Source organism: Ambystoma mexicanum, chromosome 2p, assembly GCF_040938575.1.
Source record: "Ambystoma mexicanum isolate Mex_15411 chromosome 2p, UKY_AmexF1_1, whole genome shotgun sequence".
Lineage (NCBI taxonomy): Eukaryota > Metazoa > Chordata > Amphibia > Caudata > Ambystomatidae > Ambystoma > Ambystoma mexicanum.
In genome coordinates, this window is record NC_090923.1 from 1,191,585,473 (window position 1) to 1,191,612,120 (window position 26,648).

The 26,648-nt window shown below is 45.2% G+C and overlaps 1 long non-coding RNA gene across 1 annotated transcript in view; it reads left to right on the top strand.

Annotated features, from left to right (window-relative positions):
- The first annotated feature begins 217 nt into the window (after positions 1 to 217).
- LOC138567316 (uncharacterized) overlaps positions 218 to 26,648 on the top strand; it is an 85,533-nt gene continuing 59,102 nt past the window's right edge. The window contains exon 1 of the long non-coding RNA XR_011302165.1: positions 218 to 390. This is a non-coding gene — a long non-coding RNA (uncharacterized lncRNA). The remainder of the gene's footprint in view (positions 391 to 26,648) is intronic.

Consider the following 26,648-nt stretch of genomic DNA (forward strand, 5'->3'; position numbering starts at 1 on the left):
CAGTCACAAGTGTGAGGAAGGGGGCGGAGGGTTGGTGGAACAAGGCAGCGAGGAAGGGTGGGAGGGACAGGGTCTCGGCTCCCTCGGGCAAACAGGAGAGCAGAAGGTTCTGCTGAGAAAAGGAGGACGGCGGGGACGGGGAACGTCATAGGCAGAGGAGGAGATATGGAAGCATGGGTTGTGGGAGGAATAGGGAGCCGCAAGACGGGAAGGAAATTGCAAAGAGCAGGAAGTGGCTGAGACTAAACGGTTGCTTGATGGAAAGAGAAAAGGGGATGGATACAGTGAGAGCTTGCAAGCTGCAGGTTAAAGAGTGGAAGAAGGCGTGAAAGGGCCCAGAACAAAAAGGGTGCAAGAGTGGACAAGTGAAAGACGCAGGAGAATGGAGTGGTGAGTGACCAGGTGTGTGGGGTCTGACCAAAGAGCATACGTGCCAACATTCTGAAACAGCTGTGAGGGAGATTTCGTCAGAGCATACCTGCCTAACCTCTGGATTTTTCCCGAGACTCAGGAATTTTACCCATTTCTCCGGGTCTCCAGGAAAGATCCTGGAATCTCAGGGATTTTGGTGGGGGACAGCTTTCACTGATTGCTTTTTTTTGTTGTTGTTATGCTTGCAGGACTGCGCTGGAGTGGACTCCCTGCCTGACTGTGGCTTTGTCTCTGCAGCAATGACTGTAACGCTTCCAGCACATTGGTAAAAAGAATGCAGGTGAAGCAAAATAACACAAGTTTATTTTGCTTCACCTTTCATTCTCTTTTGCAGACTTTCAATGCGAACGCGCGTTTCTTTTGCTTTTGTTCTTTTTGCCCAGGTTTGGGGGGACTCGGTCCCATTGAACCACAGCCATCAGGTTTGCAGGCTGGACAACTCACAACTGCACTACATAACCTGATGAAAAACAACCAAGGTGAAATGTCCAATTTCGGTACTGCAAAATTCAGGGAAAACCTTTGTATTGGTTCTTTGAGTTTACATGTGCACAGTTTAACGTGTTGATTTTATGGAAGGTGAACGCCTTTTGTCCTATGCAATTTGGGTGGTTGTGAAAAGGCAATTTAATGAAATATGCATTTTTCAGTTGGAACTGCAAATTTCTGACATCACATCACATTACAACAGAGTTTACCTTTTTAACATGTGGGCGGAGGCATGTGAAAATCAGAGGAGTTTTGTGTGACTGTGGGCGGGGCATAAATCTCAGGAATTTTGATTTTCAAATGTAGGCAGGTATGCGTCAGAGCAATCGTGAGACATACATGTTGCCATAGGATAGGGTGACCAGACGTCCCGGTTTTCCTGGGACAGTCTGGGGAAATCGCCCTCCATCACGGGGTCCCGGGATTTTTTAATTTTAAAAACCCTGTCCGATGCTTTGCAAGGTGGGTGGCTACAATCCCGGTTTTTGCTGGGACCCGATTTCGAAAACCAAAATCGGGTCCTGGCGCAACTCCTCCTCCACGAATGGGGTTGTAAAATGCTTTTCATGTCCCCATTTCCTCCCTTTTCCCTCCCCGACACTCTCCTCCAATGAGAGGAGTGTGCCTGTGAGCAGACCCCCTGCCCGTGCACGCAAAAGGCCAGCCACATAGAAGTAGGACTACAATTTTGTTTGTATTTACGGTAGTCCTACTTCTATGTCTATGGCCTGTCCGGGTGAGTTTGTTTAAAACTCAGGTCACCCTACCATAAAAATGCATTGGGGCTAGAATTATTTTAGGCGGGATAATATGAAAAATAACAATATTTATCATCGAAAAATCGGGAGTCTCCTGCTTAAATCGGGAGGGTTCGCATGTATGATAGAGGGGCGAAAGAAAGGCACAGAACCATACAGGTCATCGGAGATGGGCTGTGCTGGAAATGGACAAAATTTGCTGCTGGTGCTCCCTCCTTTCCTTCTCCATCTCGCGTGAGGGAGTGGTCAAGGTTGCGGGGATGTTGGAGAGGGTATTGTAATTGTAATAATGTGGGTGCCCTGAATATATAATGCTTGATACTTTGCTTAAAAAGCAAAGTGCATTTTGGGAACATGAACATAACCACCTATTTATCAAACATGTCTGTGATAGTTATTAAAAGGTTCCTTTTTTCTGAGCATGCAATGCAAACTGGATATGTGTCATGATGCCTACCCCCAGGCATCCGGACCAAGCCCATCAGCCCCGGGGCAGGAATCTAGACATTTAGTAAAACCTCAGCAGCCCTGGCTAGGGGCTATCTGGGTTCAGTCCTGGCGCCTTAGGCCTTAGGCGCCAGGCTCATAGTAGGAATCAGTCCTGGCGCCTAAGGCGCCAGGCTTATAGTCATTACTTACCTTAGGCAGACCATGCTGCAAATGACTCCAATCCAACATGAAGCCTGAAAGGGACTATTTTTCTACAGGGACTATTTTTTACTCGGGTGTGGTTCTAGGGACTTCTTACCTGGGACTACTTTTGAGGCTATTTAAACCACACCCGACCAGCAACACACGCTTCGCGTTCTTCTGTATCCAGCAGCGTAACGCTCACCGTGCCTGCAGCCTGCATCCAGTCTTCTGCCACGCCCGCCTCGAATCCGGAGCTCCTAAAACAAAGAGGAAAGAAAGGGACAAGGTTAGAAAACTAACTTTTTTCTATTCCACACCTGATTCTGGATCCATCTTGTCTCCGGACCTGTAAAGAACATCATTTCTGCACGCGCCGCACCTCCAGCTGCAGCGCCGCACCATACTCACCAGTCTTCACAGCATCCTTCGGGTCGGCGCTGCCTCCATCATTTCTTCGCCGAACTTCGGCACCTAGGAGACAAAAGAAAACCACAAGGTGAGCCGAGGGAACCAACAAATATAATTCTTACCACCATAGACTTACCTGATTTACCACCGGATGCATCCTTTTGTGACTCTCCATATTTTCACGTGCAGCATCTGTAAAGAGAGACAAAACAACACGTTTTCCTCGTGCAACATTTACCTGACAGTGCCGGGTAATACAGACCCTTACCTGAGCGCCACCAGCTGCCACAAGAGATATTTTCACGAGCCAGCTGCAAGACAAGAAAGGAAGGGGGGAACAAGAGTGAACATCGGACATATTGAACTCTATGAACTTAATATTTACTGGTCTTCACCAGGAACCTCAGAGTCAATACTCTCTGGAACTCTCCCGAGCCTTCAAACCAGTGTAGTAACTGGAATCGACACGCCCCTGCAAATCCACGCAGGATGGAGAGCTCATCTTTCAAGAATATAAGGTGAGATTGCTGTGAGGGCATTTCGGAGGAGATTAGTTGGGGAGGACTGCGGGGGTGCCATCACTTGAATCCACAAGTGGCTAAATCTATCTCTCCACTTGCAGGAGAATATTTCTACGGGTTAAGCAGACAAGATTAGGAGGGCAGATCCAGTCAGTCATCGTTGCACTACACATCTCGTGGGTGGAGACCGCAGCTGTCCGGGTCCGACCGACGTCCCTGCGGGAGCCAGGTGAGCGTAACAGAACACAAAGCCAATCTACAAATCCCCACCCGGGCGTTATGGAAACCTCAGAAACCGACCAACTAGCCCTATTGTTAGGGGAACTTAGGGCAGAAGTGCACTCCGAGTGGCAAGAGACTAATGTCCTCAGGAGAGAACTGATTGTGTCAAAGGAACGCACTGATGATCTTGCTCGACAATTACTGCAAAACCAAGCTGGGCAAACACCATTACCTGGACTCGGGGGGAATCCAACTCCTGTTTCATTGAGCAATCCTGTGCAAGTGGTTCTACCAGGGAGCATTCCTTTAGCTCCACCCGAACGTTTTGCTGGGGACCCAAAAAATGTTGCTGTGTTTATGAACCAATGCCGCTTGCACTTTTTATGCAGACCTGGAGCTTTTCCGAACGACCAAACCAAAGTAGCCTTTGTACTATCATATCTTAGTGGCAGCACAGCGGATTGGTCAATTCCATTAGTTAACCAGGGTGACCCTCTTCTTCAGGATTTTCAAGGTTTTCAATTATGGGAAGACTATTTGCCAGACATTCACAGGGGCAGGCCCTGGATAACAAACTTTTATCATTACGACAAGGTAACCAGGATCTACTAACCTATATCGCCACTTTCAATAGGTTAGTGCTGGAAACCGGATGGCCACAGGTAAAACGAATTACATTATTTCATCGTGGACTTCGGGGTGAACTCAAAGACGTTTTGGCCCAAGTTGTGTACCCACCTCAGGATTGTGCAGAATATATAGACTTAGTGGTCCAGTTAGACCACCGACTTCAGAATAGAAAGGCTGATCGAGCTAAATTCGAGAATCGGGTATTGGTTAAACCCAATGTTACCCTCAAAGGAACAGATGTATCAGAACCGATGCAGATCGGGGGAGTCAAGGGACCCTTAACTCAAAAGGAAAGAGAAAGAAGACAGCAGATGCAATTGTGTCTGTACTGTGGGGCCTCAGGACATTTTCTACGGGATTACCCTATAAAAACATCTAAAAAAGTACTCGGAGTTGCTGATAAAAATCAAACAGAGCCTGATTCGGGAAACAACCACGCCCGACAAGCGTAGAGGTCTGCTTGCCAAGCTTGAAGAAGGATACTCAGACCTCACACTTCATCATACCAATGGTCCTTATAGATCCAAGGCAGCCATCACGTATGCACACAGTGAGGGCATACATTGATAGCGGGGCCATAGGAAACTATGTGGACCACAAGTTGCTTCTGAGATGAATCTGTCTTTCTGCAAAAAGACCACTTCGGATGTCATCACCACAGTCGATGGAACTGAAATTGCCTCTGGGCCTGTAATTCATTCCACCGCAGAGATGACACTATTGGGTCAGGATGGGCATCGAGAGACTATTGTGTTTGATTTAATCAAAGCCCCGCAGTTCCAAATAATACTGGGATACTTTGGTTGGAAACACATAATCCTTGTATTGATTGGTGAGAGAAGAGAATAACCTTTCCAGATTGTGCACATACTTGTTAACCAAAAAAACCCTTGAACCAAGGCCTGGCCACAGTCGCTACTCCAGTCGTGCAATTACCTCAGGAATATCAAGAATTCCAGGATGTTTTCCAAAAGGAACAGGCAAACACCCTACCACCTCACAGATCATACGATTGTCAAATCAATCTCATACCCGGTGCACAACCTCCATGTAGTAGGATCTACGCCCTTACGGAACCCGAAAACCTTCACCTACGACAATACTTGGACCAATACCTTGCTAATGGCTTCATTCGTCCATCCAAGTCCCCTGCATCTTCAGCTTTGTTCTTTGTGCCTAAAAAGGAAGGTGACCTCAGAACGTGCATAGACTACCGCGCATTACATCAGATCACGGTTAAGAACCGATACCCATTGCCTCTGATCCCCGAATTACTAGACCAAGTAAAGGACGCTTGCATCTACACTAAATTAGATCTCTGAGGGGCATATCATCTGGTACGTGTAAAGAAAGGCGACAAATGGAAGACTGCTTTTCGCACTAAGTACGGGTTATTCGAATACCAGGTGATGCCCTTCGGGTTGTGCAATGCACCAGCAGCCTTCCAGTATTTTATGAACGATGTCCTTCGTGAACTCATTGACGTCTGTGTTGTTGTATACAGAGACGATATTCTAGTGTACTCCTCTTCAGAATCAGACCATGTGAAGCACGTTTGTGCAGTCTTTGAGAAACTACGCCAGCACAAGTTATATGCAAAATTGGAAAAATGCGTTTTTCATGCTACGGAAGTTGAATTCCTTGGATTTATCCTGACTCTAAAAGGAGTCCGAATGGACTCTCGAAAGGTGGACACAATCCTCAAGTGGCCATCACCCAGTTCAGTTAAAGAGGTACAAAGCATGCTCGGATTTGCTAATTTCTACCGCAGATTAATTCCGGATTTCTCACATGTTGTACACCCTATCACAGCACTTTTGCGAAAAAACAAACACTTCTTGTGGACCGAAGAAGCTGAAAAGGCCTTCCAAGAGCTGAAAGCGAAATTCACGTCTGTACCTGTCTTAAAGCATCCACGCCCCGAACTTCCGTACATAGTTGAAACTGATGCATCCAGTTTAGCCATGGGAGCAGTCCTGTCCCAGAAGGATCCTGAAACCGGTCAACTTCACCCAGTAGCATTTTGGTACAGAAAGTTCTCGGCACCCGAGTTAACTATGCGGTTACCGATAAAGAATTATTAGCCATCAAATCCGCCTTCAAGGCTTGGCGGCATTATCTTCTCGGTGCCAGGCATACCATTACGCTAATCACAGATCACCGGAACTTGCAGTATTTAAAAACAGCCAAGGCCCAATCGTCGCATCAACTTCGATGGGCATTGTTCTTTGCCGAGTTCGATTTCGCGATCACTTATCGACCAGGTTGTAAAAATGGCAAGGCAGATGCCTTATCCCGAATAGGGATGGGAGAAGCATATGCAAACCCGGAACCGGTGCCTATAATTTCAGAACAAAGAATTCTTTGCATAACCACTCTACAGACACTAGAGGATATTCAAGTAAAGATCCAACAACTCTTTGATCCAACAGCCCTGCAGGACTGGGTGAAGAAAGGCCCGGACTACTCAGTCATCTATGACCTACTTTATTGTCAAGGGCGACTATTTCTACCACACAAGGAACTACAAGAACTAGTCATCTCCAATTATCATGACACCCTGATGGAAGGACACCCAGGTATCACAAAAACTGAAGCTAAAATTAAAAGACAATTCTGGTGGCCCACCTGGCGAAAAGACGTAAACTCATTTGTAATGTCTTGTGGCATTTGCGCCCAAACAAAAGTCAGAAGAAAAAAACAGCTGGTCTCTGACAATCTTTGGATATTCCACCTACACCATGGCACACCTTATTGTTAGACTTTATTACAGATCTACCTCCATGTAATGGATTTAACACCATTCTAGTTATTTTGGATCTTTTTTCCAAGATGGCCCACTTTATTCCTCTAAAAGGATTACCTTCTGCTTCAATTCTGGCCAAGGAGTTCCTCGAAAACATTGTTCGAATACACAGATTTCCTTCCGTATTGGTCTCTGACCGAGGTAGTCAATTCATTTCACATTTTTGGAAGAAATGTTCTCAACTGGCGCAAATCGACGTGAGGTTATCAACCAGTCACCATCCCCAGACCGATGGTCAGACGGAGAGGACCAACCAGACCCTTGAACAGTACCTACGTTGCATGCTACACCAGACTGAAAGTAATTGGAAAGATATTTTATGGATTTCCGAGTATGCATACAATGACTCTGCACATTCAGGAACCGGACAAAGCCCCTTTTATACCATATATGGACATCACCCTCGAACCTCAGAACTAGATTTGCCTCAGCATTTAGAAATGCCTGCAGTTAGTCATTTGCATTCTACTATTACACAAGCCTTTAAAGAGGCAACAGAACATTTGAAACAAGCAAAAGTGAAATATAAGAAAAATTCTGATCAACATAGAAGTGAAACTCCACAATACCAGATTGGGGATCAAGTTTGGCTGGCTACAAAACACATACCTCTGAAGGGAACTCGGACGTTTAACCCTAGATATTTGGGACCTTACACTATTAAGGCCATTATCAACCCGGTAGCCGTCAAATTGGAATTACCCTCTAATATGCGCATTCATCCTGTCTTTCATGTTTCACTTTTAAAACCAGTTCAACCAGGAACAAGATTAACCAAACCACCCGACCCCATCTTGATGGATGGAGAACCTGAATTTGAGGTAAAAAATATCCTGGACTCCAAGATGGTTAAATCAAAACTTTTTTATTTAATTGATTGGAAGGGCTACGGACCAGAAGAAAGGTCATGGGAACCTAGTGACCACGTCCATGCACCTCGGTTGGTGAAAAGATTCCATCGGAACTTCCCAGACAAACCAGGGCCCAGGGGAAGAACAACTTTAGGAGGGGCCTTGGGGGGGAGTGCTGTCATGATGCCTACCCCCAGTAATCCAGCCAAAGCCCATCAGCCCCGGGAGCAGGCATCTAGACATTTAGTAAATCCTCAGCAGCCCCGGCTAGGGGTTATCTGGGTTCAGTCCTGGCGCCTTAGGTGCCAGGCTCATAGTAGGAATCAGTCCTGGCGCCTTACCTCAGGCAGACCATGCTGCAAATGACTCCAATCCAACATGAAGCCTGAAAGGGACTATTTTTCTACAGGGACTATTTTTTACTCGGGTGTGGTTCTAGGGACTTCTTACCTGGGACTACTTTTGAGGCTATTCAAACCACACCCGACCAGCAACACACGCTTCGCGTTCTTCTTCATCCAGCAGCGTAACACTCACTAGAAAACGAACTTATTTCTATTCCACACCTGATTCTGGATCCATCTTGTCTCCGCCCCTGTAAAGAACATCATTTCTGCACGCGCCGCACCTCCAGCTGCAGCGCCGCACCATACTCACCAGTCTTCACAGCATCCTTCGGGTCGGCACTGCCTCCATCATTTCTTCGCTGAACTTCGGCACCTAGGAGACAAAAAAAAACCACAAGGTGAGCCGAGGGAACCAACAAATATAATTCTTACCACCATAGACTTACCTGATTTACCACCGGAGGCATCCTTTTGTGACTCTCCATATTTTCACGTGCCGCATCTGTAAAGAGAGACAAAACAACACGTTTTCCTCATGCAACATTTACTGGACAGCGCCGGGTAATACAGACTCTTACCTGAGCGCCACCAGCTGCCACAAGAGCATCTTTTCACGAGCCAGCTACAAGAAAGGAAGGGGGGAACAAGAGTGAACAGCGGACATATTGAACTCTATGAACTTAATACTTACTGGTCCTCACCAGGAACCTCAGAGTCAATACTCTCCGGAACTCTCCTGAGCCTTCAAACCAGTGAAGTAACTGGAATCGACGCGCGTCTGCAAATCCATGCAGGATGGAGAGCACATCATTCAAGAATATAAGGTGAGATTGCTGTGAGGGCATTTCGGAGGTGATTAGTTGGGGAGGACTGTGGGGGTGCCATCACTTGAATCCACAAGTGGCTAAATCCATCCCTCCACTTGCAGGAGAATATTTCTACGGGTTAAGCAGACAAGATTAGGGGGGCAGATCCAGTCTGTCATCGCTGTACTACGCATCACGTGGGCGGAGACCGCAGCTGTCCGGGTCCGTCCGACGCCCCTGTGGGAGCCAGGTGAGCGTAACAGTATGATGCTAATTTCATCTGTCAGAATAGTCATCCTTACAGTAAAATGCGTGCAAAGCATGAGACACATATACGGGTTTTGGACCATTTCATTGTTTGAGTTGGAGCTTCCCAGTGACCAAAGGGCGACTTTCGGATGCAGTTTGATTAAAACACCAAACATGCTTCAAAGGGTTTGCTCAACTTGAGGGCATTTGGGCCTTTGGTCTGCATCAGAGGCGTTGCTAGGGGTAGAGTGAGGGGGCTGTAGCCCCGGGTCTTTTGGCTGTAGTCCCGGATAGAAGCTCAGGGGAGAAAAAGAAAAGGCTGGTTAGCCCCGAGTCCTGACAGTCCCGACATTAGTATAGCCCCAGATCTTTTCCAGACCTAGCAACACCCCTGGTCTGCACGGAAGTTTACTTAACTTGAAGGTTTTTGAGTCTTGGGTCTACATGGAATGGTGGTCTGGCAAGACACCTATTTACCTGGAAATAGGGGAAGAGAGACTTGCATACCACAAAACCTTTTTAGTTTTCTGGGCGGGTGAAAACAGACAATTTCATGTTGTTGGGGATGTGAGCCCATTTAAGTGACTCGATGTGTAAGGAGCTTGGTGGGCGAGAGAGCCGATTCCATGGCTGGTGCCAAAAGCATTTGAGTTGAGAGGTATGGACTAGGGGAGACATATAACCAAAAGAGGTAGGAAATACTCGAAGCAGGTGTTTACAAATAAGAAGCGATTCAAAATGGAGATTTGTAGATAAGAGTGAGGGGAGGGATGGGTCAGCAATTGAATGAGGAGGGCTTGTAGAAAAAAATGTCTGACAGACTGTCACTAGGATCAAACCTTCTTGTTGGGGCGGGAGGGGGCCGACTTTTCCATTGTGCCGTGGCCCCCGCCAGCACAGCGAAGTGCTAATTTGCCACCATAAGTAGGCCAAGGGCGGCTAGGACATGTTTGATTTCAGCCTGCGCTATCGTCCCTGCCGCTCTTCAAGAGGCCGGCGAGCGCTGCGTCTCTCTACGGTCCCAGGTGGGAGCCAGATGACAACACTGAGCTTTCAAGGCCATTCCAAGGAACTTCAACCCCGAGGCTCCCTGGCTGCCCTCTGTCGGGGTCTCTGAATATTGTTTCCGATTAGAGGGCGTCTCTAGAGATCATTATTTGGAGGGTGGAGGCTAGGGCACACAAATAGGACTTGGGGTGGCACTATGCAAGTTCAGAGTAGGTTTCAGGCCATGCAAGGTTTGAATTAAGTTAATGGACACTCTAAAAGTAACACGCTCAACTGTCCAAAAATGACCTAAAAAACCCATCCAAAGACCACTGGTTTTACAAGTATTTTGCTGCGTCGTTTTCTTTCTTTCTCGATTCATCCTTTGTTGCTGTAGCCTAAATGTAATGAAGGAAAAACATACATTAAAAAAGTTCACTCTGCGGGCACCCCCAATCTTTCCTCTGATTAAGGTACCTTTAAGGTCCAACCCACAGCGCCCTGAATTGCACCCCAGCAACACTTACACATTGCAACTCCAAAGTTCTGCAGTGTTTCTTAAAGTCTGCACTCAGCGCCTTGAGCAAAGGCCCATAACAGTGATCGTCCTGACCCTTCTCTGTCATTTCAAGTTTAGCAATAATGATAGCAACATGATGTTCTGATCTAGTACCTATGGTGGGTACCTCCCTTGCCTAAGAGCTGCAGTACGTGTTATCACTCTGCACGCAATGCTCTTAATGGCAATGCAATGTCGAGTGGGCTTGTGTATCACTCCTCTGAAGTGGCTGGTTACCTGAGGGAAGTGTTTATGAGCAAGAAGCGAGGGGTGAAACACGTGGCGTTGATGAGCGTGTGCCGGAAGTAATACAGTGGTGTGTGTCGGTTTGGTCCTATGTGGTTGGCAGCATTGATACTTGGCTATGTGGCAGAGGGAAAAAACATAACATCTATTAGATGACCGTGCTGGGCCACCCCATGCTGGGGTACAGTATGTCATAGCCAAAGGTGTAGAAGGCAGTGCGATGAGCTCTGAGCCGTTGGCTCCCCCAAAATCCCTGTAGTTAGCGCAGTGTTAGCAGTTGTAAATCAGTCATGTGTGTTTTGGGGCATGTGAGTAGTTTAAGGATGCTAGTATAGAGAAAGGTGAGTCAATCAGTTGGGGACGGAGGTGGTAGTTTGGGGCACCTTGAAAGTCCTATTTTGGGAATGTTAGTGCTTGGCTAAAGCGGAAGACTTCCAAGTCATGTTGCTGTCCATCGAGTTGTCGTATTCTTACTGTTCTGGGTTCCGTTTTATGAACTTCCAAGTCATGTTGCTGTCCATCGAGTTGTCGTATTCTTACTGTTCTGGATTCCATTTTATGAACTTCCAAGTCATGTTTCTGTCCATCGAGTTGTCGTATTCTTACTGTTCTGGGTTCCATTTTATGAACTTCCAAGTCATGTTGCTGTCCATCGAGTTGTCGAATTCTTAACGTTCTGGGTTCCGTTTTATGAACTTCCAAGTCATGTTGCTGTCCATTGAGTTGTCGTATTCTCATTTTATGAACTTCCAAGTCATGTTGCTGTCCATCGAGTTGTCGTATTCTTACTGTTCTGGGTTCCGTTTTATGAACTTCCAAGTCATGTTGCTGTCCATCGAGTTGTCGTATTCTTACTGTTCTGGATTCCATTTTATGAACTTCCAAGTCATGTTGCTGTCCATCGAGTTGTCGTATTCTTACTGTTTTGGGTTCCATTTTATGAACTTCCAAGTCATGTTGCTGTCCATCGAGTTGTCGAATTCTTAACGTTCTGGGTTCCGTTTTATGAACTTCCAAGTCATGTTGCTGTCCATTGAGTTGTCGTATTCTCATTTTATGAACTTCCAAGTCATGTTGCTGTCCATCGAGTTGTCGTATTCTTACTGTTCTGGGTTCCATTTTATGACGCTTTTTTGGTGGTGCCAGAGTCTTATGTCTGATGGGGAGAAACATTTGGACAGTGACCCGACAGGGTGTGGATCTCCAAGGTGTTGTTCATGTAAATGTTGTGCACAGACTTACGGCATGGAAGGGAGGTTGAGCTGAACGGGCCAGCCTCTATTTCATCCATAGTGCACTGATTGGTCTTTGTGTCTATATGTGTGATGGCTATTATGTTTACATCTGCATTGTCTGTCCCGTGGGTGTTGCAGGACCGTGCTAGTTCTTTTGAGCAGTTCTGGTGGGTTCTTTATGTCATAGCTTGGAGTGGTTAGAGGTTGAAAGTTCTGATTGGTACAGTCTTTGGGGGTGGGGGTGGCATGTTAGTTTCTGCTGTGGTCTAGTGGTCACAACAACCAGGCGATCGTCCTCGGTGCGTATTTACCTGGGCATTGAGCTCTATTGTGTGGCTGATAGCAAAGAGGCAGAGGATCTTCAAGGCGCGCAATTGACCACCTTCTGAAGGATGATGGGTCATGTCGAGCCGCTGAGAATTCAAATGCGTGACTGCAGGTTGCACACAGATGTCGGAGACAAGGGCTTAGTCTGAAATCACGCAGCCAGGCATCCATACTCACTCGCAGTGGAGTAACCTTGCTGAAAATGTTGGGGGGGACATGACATCTGAACAAAAGGTGCCCCAGCCAAATGAATGGGGACAAAATAGTGCGCCATGAAAGTTGATGGGGACAAACATCCCTGTCCCCCTCTATAATTACGCCCATGATCACTCGTGCACTGCAGTCCCTATCCTGGCACCTGATGGACAGTCAAGGGTCAGAGTTTAAACTTTGGGCTTGACTCATCACAAGGAATACTGATCTCAGGCCCCACGTATCCAAGGAAGCTGCAGCCTGCCCCATAGTCTGAGGTCCACCTAGATAGGCCTCATTCAAACATAAACATTTAGGCCCCGTCTTGTGGGTTAGTAGCGCCAAAATAAAAATAAATATTTTTACAAACTTTGAAATCACAGGGTTGGTCGAGTGAGGTCAGTGGGGTGATGGGAGCAAGAGGGTGAGAAGGTGAGAGTGTAGGTTTTGGTGCAGCTTGCAATTTCTGTACGTATTCTGTGTAAGAGACGCGTTCACTTCTGCTGCCTGTGCCCTCATGCTGCTTGTGCTGCACTTAACCTAATGTAATTCTGTTAGGGTTGTGGAGCGACTTGCAATAACCCGGCATTTGCAGCAATGAACCCCACCCTTTATTATCCGGGCACTTTTAACCACAAACTACCCTTAAAGGTTGTAGTTCATTTTTATGTATACACTGATTGTGATGATATGTTTGTGGGTGTGTGTCAGCGTGGAGGGAAAGGGAGAATTAACAGATTACTACATGCCATTCCGACAACGTTTTCCAGACCCTTTTTAGGGGCCCTGAGCAGTCTGGAGGAATGGCTATGGGGGCACAGGACTAACCCAGTGTTGCTTATTTGTCCTGTGAGTTAATAATATGCAGACTCAAGGCCCTTGAGTTGGGGCATAAGTGCTGAGATTTTCAAGCACCTGCGTTAAGCACACCGTGTTCAATATTCTTGTACAGTAATTATAGTTTTAGTTTCGGACTACAAAGCCAGGTGTATAATTACCAGAATGAAATGTGATGAAAAGAACTGGTTTAGCCTCACAACCTGACATGGGCTCATTTGAGATGTCTATAATCCTCCCAATGGGTTATACATGTGTAATAGGTACCTGCTTGAAGTTGTTGCTCCATGCAGGCATGCAGCTTGTTATTACAGATGATGTGCATAAAAGAAAAACAGCAGACCTTTAAGGAGAATATATCACTCATAGTTCAACCACCAAACAGCATGAACTCAGCAAGAGACAATGTGCTTGCTTTTAACTTAAACAGGCATCACAACCAGTAGTGAAAGGCAGCCTCCTTTAACAGGGGAGATGTCACCACAGGTGCAGAGAACAGGAGAAGTACATCAGCAACGTCCTGCTTAGCTCTTTGGAAACAGGTGCAGGAACATCACTTTGCCACCATACAGATGTTTACAGGTTTCATTTTCTGACTGCAAGTCCTAAATGAATCTAAGTGCTGTGTCAATGTGATGCAAATGACACTATTGGCTTTAGTCATGTATACGTACTACCCGGTTGGCAATATAATAATTTTGAGCACAATCAGGGATCCACATCTGAGGTTGTATTCTTTGAAAGTAGAGTGACACGTCCTAGAGTAGAAAGCAACCAAGGTAGCTCAGCAGGTTGAGCGAATGTTGCTGAGATGTTATAAATTCAAAGCTGTCTGTAATACGTATGGCTTTTTGCTGTTGTGCCTTAAAAATGATGTGCTGTAAAATATACTTTTCGAACAGGGGAAGGACTGGCCTCGCCAGTTGCTCGTATTCAGGGTGAGGGACTTTCTACCGCTATTATGAAAATCAAATGCTGACACCCAGGAACCCACACCTCAAATTCCTAGCAGCTGGTGTCAGCACAATAGAAGCAATTCATTTACATTGAACAGTTTGACAACCAGTTAAAGTGTTAAAAGTATATCCTGGGATGGCACACTCAAAGGAAGGCGAACAAGAATGGCAGAGTTTTTGTGTGGGTATTCCCAAAATAAAATAAACGCAGATTAAAGAAATCAACTGGGGGCTTTAGGTTTAAGAATTTGTTTCACTCTTAAAATGCCTTTTTTTGTTGTTTCAAATTAAATTGTAAGCAACACATTTACCAAACAGCTGTGTGGCCAGCATGTGGTGAGGGCACTTTTAAAATAGATGGCCCCCATCGCAATGATATTGATGGCCCTTCTATTCCCGTGGCACCTGCTTAGGGCCGGAAGAAAGGAAAGCTGAGCATGGAAAGGGATGGTTAACACACGACTGCCGGCTGGGCAAAGGAGCATCTTTAAGGCTGCTGAAGTATCATTAGCTAGAGGTTGGGGAAGGAGGGGGGGGCTGAGCGTCAAATAGAGCGGGTATTTCCCCAATTCACCCCTCTCTGGGGACGCCTATGCTGGAGGCCCGCTGTCACCCATGTCCCCTCGGGCGAGAGGGTGCAAGTTGTGCATAGGCTGGGTGATCCATAGGGCCTAGCTGAGATATTAATATTGAGGGAGGTGTTGTGGTTCTCGGATTTTCCAAACACCCTAAGTTGTGTAGCCATCTAAAAAAGGGGAGTATGATATATGATATGATAGGTGATTTATAACATGCTTAATACCCAGAGGTTTCTAAGCGCGGACACAGGGATTGAATCTGTGTCTTTTTGTTTCCAAGGCGAGCACGTTGCCACTGAGCTATCCTCCCGAGAACATAAATTGCATGCAGCACTTTATCACATACTTTAAATCAGCAACCGCAGAGAAGGCGCCAGCCAACCAAGAGTACCAGTGCCCAATCTTAACTCGCTGATATAAATCAGCATTTGCTCCTGCCACATTGCGCTTTTCTCTCCAGGCTACCATACTTCCATACCTCCACCCGCCCTCTCGGATCCTCACCACCTTTCCTTATTACAGAGACGTGCCTGGGCCTTTCAACCTTTTCAGTTGAAATGTGCCTCGAGGCTCGGGAGGGTAGAGGGGTTCAATCAGCAGCCCCCATGTTGGCAGTGTTACCAGAAAGCAAAATACTTATTTAATTCAATACATTAAATATGCTCTTTGCAGCGCACAGGTTACCTTTGCTGAGGACCTCAAGCCCTCACCTCCTTCGGGCCTTGTAATATCCATCAGAATTCATATCACCCTGTTGCCTTCCTTTTTACTCCAGTTTCATATGCATTAGCATCTTGCTGACAAAAGTGAGCTTATTTTAATAGCTTTGCAGTGGACATTTGGATAATCTGCGGCTATAAACCCCCGTCTGCATTTCTTTATCTCACCATTATAATATCCAGTGTTTTTTCTAACAGTAATTATTTCAAAGTAATTGACTTTGAAGTAATTACTTCTAAAACACTTCGAATAATGTAGAGGATTGTGGGTTAAGGGGCCAATAGAGGTAGGGAGGGGTTTGGTGTAGGGGTATTAGCAGAAGAGAATATAGGGACAGGGTGACCACCCAAAATTTGTAAAAAAAAAAAAAAGAAATCGACGTGCTTTTTCAAAGTAATTACTTCAAAGTAAATTACTTCAAAGTAATTACCATTGGCAAAATTACATGGAACCATTATAATTTATGTACAGATTTTCCCAGCTGTAGGAAAGGGGGCTCTCAAACATCATTTTGCAATGAGCCCCCACAGACCCTGACACGTCCTCATCTGGCCCCGTCTTATTCACTCCCTCAGCATGCCGAACTCCCTTCCACTCTTCCACCAGAACCAACTCTTTAACTCCTGCACACACCACATACCTCCAAAGCCTCTTTTTGCTTCAGCATCTTCCACCTGTATTGCCTCCCAGCGCCATGGACATGGAAGAGGGACTCCACTTGAAGCCCTGGCTTCTATTTCCATGGCAGCCATGTTTTATTTTACTTGCCAATCTGTGGGTTGCATGTTTGCCACAGCCTGTGGTGTCTTTTTTTTTTTAATCAACAAGCCCTCAGCACCATAGAGGTTTAACTAGAGATAGTAATAGCAACATACTAAGTTCCAAGGGCTCAACCTGGTGGTAACACATGGAACACACTTTAAAGTCCCCCATTATGCTTGGGCCTATTTACTCGTGCTGTGGGCCATTACCACAATGCACGGCCCTTAGAACCAGGTGGCATAAACAGAAGAGTAGCTATATATCTTACTAAGATTGTTTGCCTTCATATTTATCATTGTAATGCCTTGCATTTGCAGGGTTTATGTCATACATAACCTGCCTCCTGCCCAGAATTCTGCATGGTAATACCCAATCCTCCCACCCCCCTACACCCAACTACCCATTGTTGTAGTATAATTCCTTTCCGTTAATTAATGGAGAGGGAACTATGAGTCACAATTGATGTAGCCACAAGTGAGATAACTTAGGATTCTGCCTTTGCACTGTATAAATAGTCAATATTATGGTTGTGTAAGGCCTCCTTTGAAAGCCATTAGCAACAACTTCCCTTTCAAAATGACGTTTCCTTCTTCTGTGATATCACAGCAGAGGATCAATGAATGCATAACCTACTGTTTCAATGCCACAGCAGGGGGATACAGCATGTGTTCTACTTTTTCAGATCTCCTAAAATCCAGGGGAAGCAGAGAAAGCCCACTGCCCCGCTGCATCAATTAAGAGCTCCCACTCATGCCACCCCTTTTAGCCACCTGAACTGTGGATCATGGGAGCAGTGCAAGGGGGTAGAAAAAGGACTCGGGGGACATACACAATATAAAACTACATGTATCGATGTGGCCAGGGCTCTTTAGCAGTCACCCCAATTATCAGCAGCGAACACTTGGGCCCATCAAAAACTCCCTCCCACAAGATCGGAAGACTCAGCCATGGGGCAAAGTTACTGTCTTTTATTTGCAAACAAAAATGACAGGGATCAAACCAGAAAAACAAGTATCTTCCGGAGCTCTAGTCTTTTAAGCATGTGTCACCCGGTTTTATCTTGGTGTGACATCACAAATCCAGGTTCTATTCCAGAAACCTATCAGACATTCACATTGGTTAGTTTGGGTAGGCTACCCGTAGGAGCTATAGGGGGTTGTACCTCCATTGGATAGCCATATCTAGTGGCTCCTCCTAGGACTACCTCCACTAGTATCAATCTACAATGTTGCAGGGTCCCAGAGAGACCAATGGCCCTTGCAACAAATTATATCCCCACGTGAAAGGCGACTCGGGATTGGGTAGAATGTGCCCGCCCAGCCCTGGGACGCTGGGCGGTTACCAGACTGAGTGTACCTTTTCAAGGCAATGGGAATGAACATGGAGGTGCGAAGTGTTTTCTAATGTTGCCATCTCTGATCACCTAAGCCTGGGAGAGTGCATTCAGTTAGCAGTTTGTGGACAACATTTGTATCTTTCCTCTTCTGGGTCGATGGGAACAGTCCTCTTCATCTACATCAGTTGAATGGGCATTGTCACGTTTAGCTGGTTCACGTGTGTTGAGACCACAAATTGAAGCAGTCCTGTTTGTAATTCTGAGGATTTTAGCCTGATTTTCTGCAAGTGGCTCGTTGTCTTGGTAAATTGAATCTTCCCGTCTCCACTTGTCCTTGGCTGGGTGCCTTGTTTCTGCTTGCATATGGCTGCTGTGATCATGTCAGCCTTACCATGCACCTACGGCCTGTCCCTCCTTCTCTGTTCGCTTTATAGGCCTATAGCTTCATATCGTTCCTTATGGCTTCTCTATGTAATTGCAGTCAAGCATGTGCAAGCTAAATGAATACTTTGCATCTTGTGATTTCAGCTTTGAGGAAGGATATGAATATATAGAAATATGTATGTGTGTCCGTCCTCAACCTATGTGGGTCATAAGCATGTGCTTTGTGCCTATACGCAATAAACAAGTGGATGTTTGTGTAACTTCATGAATGGATGTATATGTACTTCATGTATAAGTGCAGCTACATCGTGATGTCAGTGATGACGTCATTGATTTCTGGTTTTGCAGTTAGTCGACTTGCTCAATCGATTTCATTTCCATGTATTCTAAGTCATTGATTGGGTATCGTCTGAACGGCTGTCTGAGAGAGTAACTCTTCTCACACCTGCGATACATCGATGATTGCTGTGATGGGCCTAAGAGTGAGGCCCATCTGTCGTTTCTCTGCCTTTGTGTTGGGAGTCGTGGGGGGCATGAGGGTCAGATCTGGTCCCCTGTCTACACTAGTTTTCAACTACTGGGGTTAGTCTTCCTTTGGGTTCCGATTGACATCATGGAGAACCTTGAGCTTTGCTCTTGTTCAGATGTCATTTGGAGCTCCTCAATAGAGGATATCGCTGTAGCAGCTACCCAGGTATAATTCAACATATAATATACAGTGTGACACAAGCATGTTAAAACATGCACCAGCAAGTCACTTTGTGTAGTGCACCCCTAAAAGAAACACTTGTAGGTAATGGTTTTGTCAAGGAAAATAAGAGATTTACTCTGGATCACATAGTTTGGTGAAGAGGGCAAGCCAGGATTTACATTTTATTTCAGGATTCCACATTCTACAATTTTGCAATTGAAGCGGTAGACTACATCTCCTCCTCTCCCACTCTTAGTTCTATTATGGCAGAATATCTCCTGCATAGTTGCCTTTCCAAAGATAAACTCTAGTACTTTGTGTTCAATAAAACAGCCTTGCAAAACACCTAACCCTGTGGCAAATCAACCTTACAATATATTTTAAAAATATATTTTTAGAAGTAGTTTAGGCAACATAAACATGACTCACTTTGAAAGATGAAAGTGCAGAATCTAGAATGTACATCTGTAAAATGAATACAAGGCCCCCAGCAAAGCATGGGCATTAAAAATGAATCTTAAAAAAAGACTGCATTGCCAAATAGAAGGGAAGGAAACAACTTTGTATATGTTAAAATGAGCGAACGCCACTGGCTACTATTACTATAGGTAAGTTTTTGAAAAAAACTTACTTCCACATATTACTTAGTGATTGATTAGTGTGTGATGTACCTGAACATGCAAAACAATGATGAAAATGTAGCTCAGCGAGAGTGATCTCTAAATCTCAGGATTGACTCTTTGTAGGCCTGGCATGCTTTTTCATCCATTCAAGGTTCATTCAACAAATATCACCAAATCAATAATTTCAACTGTTAAGAACATGTAGAGGCAAGAAATATGTAGTGGTGTCCTGCTGTTGGGACCGTGCTGGACAGGATCACTCGTGCTGCACCGCTGGTGCTGTTTGAACGCATGGCAGATTTGACCGAATTCAGTCACTACCAGTAGTTCGAATAGTGTGGATCCGAAAATAGCAAACACTGATATTATATGATAGGTTATTTATAACAGGCTTAATACACAGAGGGTTCTAAGCGCAGACCTAGGGATCGAACCTGTGTTGCTCCATGTCATCTAGCTTCCAAGGCGAGCACGTTGCCCCTGAGCTATCCGCTCGACACATTAGGAGCAGGGGTTTCCCTCACTCCGCATGTTCGGTATCTGTGGCCTCAGGGATTGTGGGGGTGTCCCCAACATCCTTAAACATGGAGGCGGGGGACAAAATTTGCTCAGGCCTCTGTTTTCAATGAACGGTCAAAACGGGGGCCCAAGCAGTTTTACTGGGCGGATCGTTGGCGGGCAGATCACCCAGATCCGCTGCCATTGTCTCCCCGTACCGTGTCGTGCAGGAGTGTACTTTGAATGCTAGTGTGTGACGTGGCGCCTGGAGACAGGAGCAAAGAGTTAGCCCAGCGACTGACAGTGGGATGGTGATGCTCCCATGTTGGGAGTCGATTCATGAATTATAGAAGTACTTACTTTATCTCCACAGTCTTTGTCTCATACTGGCTCTGTCTTCCATCGACTGACATTTTGCAAACATAACATTTTGACAAAGAGTTTGTTTTGAGCATGCATGGCCCCTCGCCTGTGGTTCTGAGTTGTGAGAAGCCACCGCGCCACCCAGTGTCAGCTGAATTATCTGGATGGTTGGTGCTGCACCACCATCAGGTGGCAGAAGGGCATAACTGAGAAGCACAGCAGGCAAGTGCATTGTGGTTTGACTGCAGCATCCGGTGGCAGAAGGGCGTCACTGCAGGAGCACAGAAGGCAGGGTGTTTTGGTGACCTTGCAGGGCTGGCACGTCAGGGTCCTGTCACCAGGCCTCTGGCTGTGATTTTGGGAGCCATGCCATGCAAGGGTACTGGGCTGAGTGCTGGTTTTCTGGCTAAGTTAAGTCACCAGCCTCTGATATTCCCCTTTTCATTGGAGTGGACGTGGGAGCTGTCATACAGCCCCCTACACCCTGTTTTTCAAGCCTCCCCTCAGAACTGGCTATTATATGGACTCAATGGAAGGAGATGTTTGACACATACCCGATTGTCATGGGGGGAAGGCATTTGAACCAGAGAGGAAGCAAGCAGTCTTGCTCGATAGCCTGGATGTGGAAGGACAAAGGATTTTTGAGTCTCAGCCACTGTTTCCCCTTGGGGAAGCGGAAGATGATGCACAGAACTTTTACCAAGCTACAGAGCGCACCTTGCTGGGCCATTTGGGCCCTTTACAAAGGTGGCTATGGAACGCCACCTGTTTTTCTCCCACTGGCAAGAACCTGGAGACAAAGTGAGTACTTAGGTGGCAGCGCTGGTTAAACATTGTGAGTTTGGGATATCCACTGACAGTTTGGTGCGGGATCAGATAGTGCGGTGCACAACATATAAGAGATGACAAGAGAGATTGCTTATGGTGAAGGTTCTTTCGTTGCAGCAGGCCATCACAATGGCCAAGTTGGCAGAACAATATTTGGCCTATTCCTTGACCATGAGTTCTTCCAAGGGAGAAGTGAACAGCATGATTAGCAAGACTTCCAAGACCCCCAGAGCGCATGGTGTCCTGAATGTGCCAAGAAGTCAAAGCAGCGTGCTTGCTCCTCAAGGATACAAAGCCCAAGTGGCGAAAGTGAACTTTGAATGTTATGCATGTGGGGAGAGTGGCCATATCTCAACAAATGAACTTTGTCCAGCCAGAAATGTGACATGCAGGAAATGTAATAAGCGGGGGGCGTATGGTGAAAGTGTGCAGAACCAAAATTGGGGGAGAAGCGAGATTTATGGAGGAAGATAGCTTATTCCAGGAGGGCTCAAGTGATTTGGTGATTTCCACTGTTAATGGTGAACATATGGATGGGATGCCCCTTGTTGTATGGTGAAGGTCGATGGACGTGAGTTGAGAGTGCTGGCGGAATCTGTTTCCAAATATACAGTGGTAGGGGTGGATGCTTGACTGATTTAACGACACTCTATATATGCCAGGCCCAGGCTAGTATAAATTGCTTTTAAAAACAGAGTAATAAAAGGGATTATGTATGTGGCAGACAAGGGGGTATCCTTGTTAAGTAGGAAACATCAGAAAGGCCTGCAGATTTTTATGGATACAAATGCTGTTGAGCCTGTTATGTTGGTTGAGAGTGACTTGCGTGCACTGTTCAAAAATGTGCTTGCTAATAGGTTATATTGTTTAAAGGAGTTAAGTCACAAAATAATTCTAAAAAAGGGGGCCAAACCAGCAGTACACAAGGTTGCAGCAGTACTTCTGATCCTAGGAGTGAAACCCTAGGAATAACTTAGCAAGACTTGCCTTGCAGAGTTGATTGAGGCTGCAAAGTGGTTGTCTCCAGTAGTGATTGTGAAGAAGGGGGATGGGAATATAAGCTTGTGTGTGGACCTCAGGCAGCTAGCTACCTCTGAAGTAAGGAATGGTCGGATGGAGTCCTACATATGTACATCTGCCGAGGGGCAAAGAATGGGGATCCATCACAAAGGAGCCATCTTCGTTGTCTATACAAACACAGTAATGACTTGGTTCATGTAGGTGGCAAACAAGGGAAGTCCCCATGGTTAACAAAGTTGCTGATGACCCTGGTCAGGGAGAAGCCTGGGGTTTCCTAAATGTTTTAGTTCATAATTAAAGGAAATCCAAAGAATCAATTTTAAGGCACACAGTCTCTGTGCAAACGAAGAAAGATAGTGAGTCTCCTCTGTATGACCAAAGGAATGACATGAAGGGAATGAATGTTCCTTCTCATATGTACAACTCTACCACATGGGAATCTGAGCCAGAGGTGCTAAGGGGGCAGCAGAAATTGGAGGAGGAGGCGACTATGGAGAATAGGGTGATGCAGTTTGTGGATATAATTGAATCACTGGAAAGGGTCATAGAGCAATTCCCCTCAAGAGCCTCCTCCTCCAAAAATGTACAATCTTGCTCCGGTTTAGCAGACACATTACGCCACAAACTGTTTATGATTCCTAAACCATTGTTAACAAATGATAGGGAAGCAAATTCCGAGAAGAGGGGGTTGCAGCTTGCTGATTTAATTAATGAGCTGAAAGAAGTTATAGAACAAAATTCATCAAGGCCCCCCTCTTCTAAAGTTCAACAAACCAACCTCAGTGCAGTAGACAACGTATATCATAAATTGTGTAGGTTTTCCAAATCATTGTCCATAAGTGGGAAATCTGAGGTCAAAGGAAACCAACCTCCATTTTTAAATGGTAATTGTAGGGTGGAAGAGACAGGTGATTGGTCATCTTTAGCGCCTCAGGAAGGAAAGCAAAGAGGGATAAAACCCACACGCTAAACATTTTAACATGATAGAGAGCTTGTTTAAAGAAGATCCATGCTTAATTTGAAATAGATGAACAATTTTGTTATTATTTTCATAAATTCCAAATCTTTACGGTATTGGAACAAAGGATATTGAAAGAGTGGAATCCTGCCATCCATTCATAATTAATATTGTTACCGTTTATGTGGGCTTCTATGTGGTGGCAGTAAAATCTTGCGTGAAGTTTCACTATTAAGAAATCTGGGTTTCGAAGTGCACAAAATGGACTCAACACAAACTAGGAGAATATACGGTCCCCAAAAGCAGAGAAATGACCATTGTGAAGGTAATATCACAATGGAAAATAGGGGGGAGTATGTGAGAAATGTTCACTTTCCGTAAAGAAATTTCAGTGGGAGTAATCTAGAAGAAGATTGGTCATGGCTTCTACATGCTATTTCTAACGACAAGAGTGATACAGCAAAGCAACGTTTTCTCTAGTTGGTAAGAACTACTTAAGTTTGTACTCTTGGAATTCCAGGTGACATAGTGCTCTCTTTAAAAATCCTGTCCTCAATGTAGTACTAAGAGTACACATACTAGTCTTTCTCCAGGAACATTGGCTGTTGAATTACCTGAGTATTGATGGTTACAAGGTTGTTTTACAAGGTGCCAGCAGGGGGGTGTTGGGGAAATCTAAGGCCGGCTTAATTACCCTCATAAAACAAGGGTCAGGGATTATGTTGGCTAAGGAGGTTGCCACTCAGATGGGTGTGTTGGCAATGGCGTTTCCAAGTCTGCTGAAATTAATCAGGAGATTGCATGAATCAGCTGTAATCCAGATAAGGATTAGAGGGGGAATTGACCAGGGAAATCCCTGTATGTAATGTTTTAATACAGGAGTGCATGCTTGCCCTCTGTCTGTTTAACCGTTACGCTTCAGATGTTTAGGAAAAGCTTGAATCAGGGTCCTTCGTACCTCCTCAATTCGGTCATCTGGTGCGTTTTGTATGGTATACGCAGATGACATTTTGCTAATTGATTGTACCCCTATCGGCCTTCAAAGGCTGTTAACACGTTTTGAAAAGTACGTCATGAAAATTGTTTAAAAATCACTAATAATAAAACCAAGATTCTGACCCTACCAACTGGAAGGGGAAGGCCAAAGGCAAATTGGTACCTGGGTGGACAGAGCTTGGAGAAGATAACAGAACTAAAGTACATGGGTTTTCTAATCACCAGTTCTCCAAACAAGGTTAAGGTTCTTCAGTATTTTACAAAAAAGACGATTTGCTTATCTCACAGATGATCGGCACAAAAGTTCTGTAAATTCTCAATTGTACAACTTGTAAAATTTGATGTTGGAACTGTAATTCCAAAACTCATTTACGGGATCGAAATATACCCCAATTGGGTTGCTGATATGTTAGTTAGAATGGAAAGCCGGTTATGGTGTAGAGTCTTGGGGATCCCAAGTCAGTGCCAACGTTAGCAATTCTGTTTGATTTTGGTCTAGGAGGGATCATATGTGCAGTGAAGTGGAAAAAATTGTCACTCTATCGTAAGCTTTTAACTTCCTGTACAAATTCCCTACATTATGATCTTGGTCGGATGTTGAAAGAGGGACAAGTTAAATCTTTAAATGAATTTGAGGGGGCGTATTAAGTACTGTGGTCAGCTTTGGGATCATCAGGTTTGGAGTTGATAAGTAATCCAAACAGGGTCAAGAGGACTTTAAAGCTGTCTGAATGGGCCAACTTGACAGATAGATTCCATCAACAAAAAAGCTTGCTTCACCTCGCTCACGAACATAAACTTGTGGGTGATTTGGCACAGCATTGGAAACTTTTCCCCTGCCAAAAAGTGAGACAAGACTTTGTGCAATTTTGATGGAACGTCTACAAGACACGTGACCTTTTTGTTTGTCGCAAGAAGTTGGCAAGGGAAAGGAAGTTTTGCAGCTTTTGCGAAGACAGAGAATCCATTGAATCCCTGGAACACTTAAAAATGCTGTGTCCAGCCTTGAATAGGAATCACAATTTTTATTTTTCTAAATGTGTGAGCAAAATGGAATTGTTTGAAGTGGATGTATTCTGGAAAAACTGCCTAAGGGGCTCTCCGATCTCTTAAGCGATTTCCATTGTGGGTTTTTTAAATTCATTGGGTCTTTATCACGTAATTTAGAATGATTTTTGATAAACTGCTCCTTGTATTTCTATAGAGGTGTTTTTGATAGTTGTAAAGATGCTTCTTATGGTGGAAGAATGATTTTTGTTTTTAACAATGGATTATTGAAAATATAAATGAAGCGGACAATCTTGTAATTTTGCTAGAGGGTTAAATATGTCACATAGTTTTATGACATTATGTGTTTTTTATGCTTATTGTTATTGTTTTCTTTTGCTAAGGTTGAGAAATGTCTTGGCCAATAAACAAAAAAACAAAAAAACCAACAAAAAGACTGTTTTGGCAACTGATGCTAGTGGAGTGGGGGCTTGGAGCTGCCCTCACTCAAGTGAAAGAGGGGAGAGAACATGTGGTGGCATTTGCTTCCAGGGCATTGCTAGGTGCTGAAAATAATTATTTGACCATGGAAAGGGAGGCCCTGGTGTGTTTCTTGGCTGTTAGTCATTTCAGGGTTTTTCTGTGAGGGGTCCCATTTGTTATTAAGGCAGACCTTAAGACTTTGGTACACGCCTTGGGAGGGAATTCATCATTGGGTCTTGGTTTTGCAAGAATACAATTTTTCTGTTGTTTATGTTCCAGGGCCATGTAATGTTGCCACAGATTGCTTATCCTGGCTTCCTCTAGAGGGGGCAAAGCACAGTTTGTGGAAGGATGATCTGTTATAGCGCAGGTGTCCCACAAGGGTGTTCTGGACTTGGCAAAGTGGCGCAGTGGCGTGAAGAAAGCATGCTCATGTAGAAATGGCGACAATTCATCAGTTGTTGGAAGAAGGATTGCCCAGAAGGGGAAGGGGAGGTCAAAGCTGAATTGTGGGTTGAAGGTGATGTCCTGTGTAGGGGGAGAAGATTGGTCCATGTAAGGGCATGAGAGGTCTCATTTTGTAAATCACCCACAGGTGGCATTAGAGGAGAAATATGAAGGGGGAGAGTAAGGGAGATGTATTGGTGGCCACACATGGATGCTGAAGTGGAGCAGTTGGTAAGGTACTGTGTGCCTTGTGCATCTACTGACAAGTCGCATGTAGCGGTGGAACCTCCTTTGTGTCCCATGAAAATCCCTAGTAAACACTGGGAGAAACTGGCCTTAGATATAATGTGGCCTCTGCCGAACTGCCACCAAGGCAAGAAGTACATGCACGTGTTGATGGACTACCATTCTAAGTGGCCCTGCGTGGGCTGGTCTGACGAGGCCACGGCCAAGTCCATGGTGGAGTTTTTAGATGGAGTCTTC